Consider the following 302-nt stretch of genomic DNA (forward strand, 5'->3'; position numbering starts at 1 on the left):
AATCTCACATAGATGCTTCATCAGCTCAATAAAAGAGAAATGTGGCAATTTTATTTCTAGATTTAAAGTATTTGTAGGAGAGAGAGAGAGAGAGAGAGAGAGAGAGAGAGAGAGAGAGAGAGAGAATATTCAAATGTCTATGTGTGGATGTATATTTGGAGGCCAGAGGACAAACTTATTCCTAAAGAGACATTTTCCAGTTCTTTCTTTCTTTTTCTTTCTTTCTTTCTTTCTTTCTTTCTTTCTTTCTTTCTTTCTTTCTTTCTTTCTTTCTTTCTTTCTTCTCTCTCTGTCTCTCTCTG

Source organism: Mus pahari, chromosome 16 (assembly GCF_900095145.1).
Source record: "Mus pahari chromosome 16, PAHARI_EIJ_v1.1, whole genome shotgun sequence".
Lineage (NCBI taxonomy): Eukaryota > Metazoa > Chordata > Mammalia > Rodentia > Muridae > Mus > Mus pahari.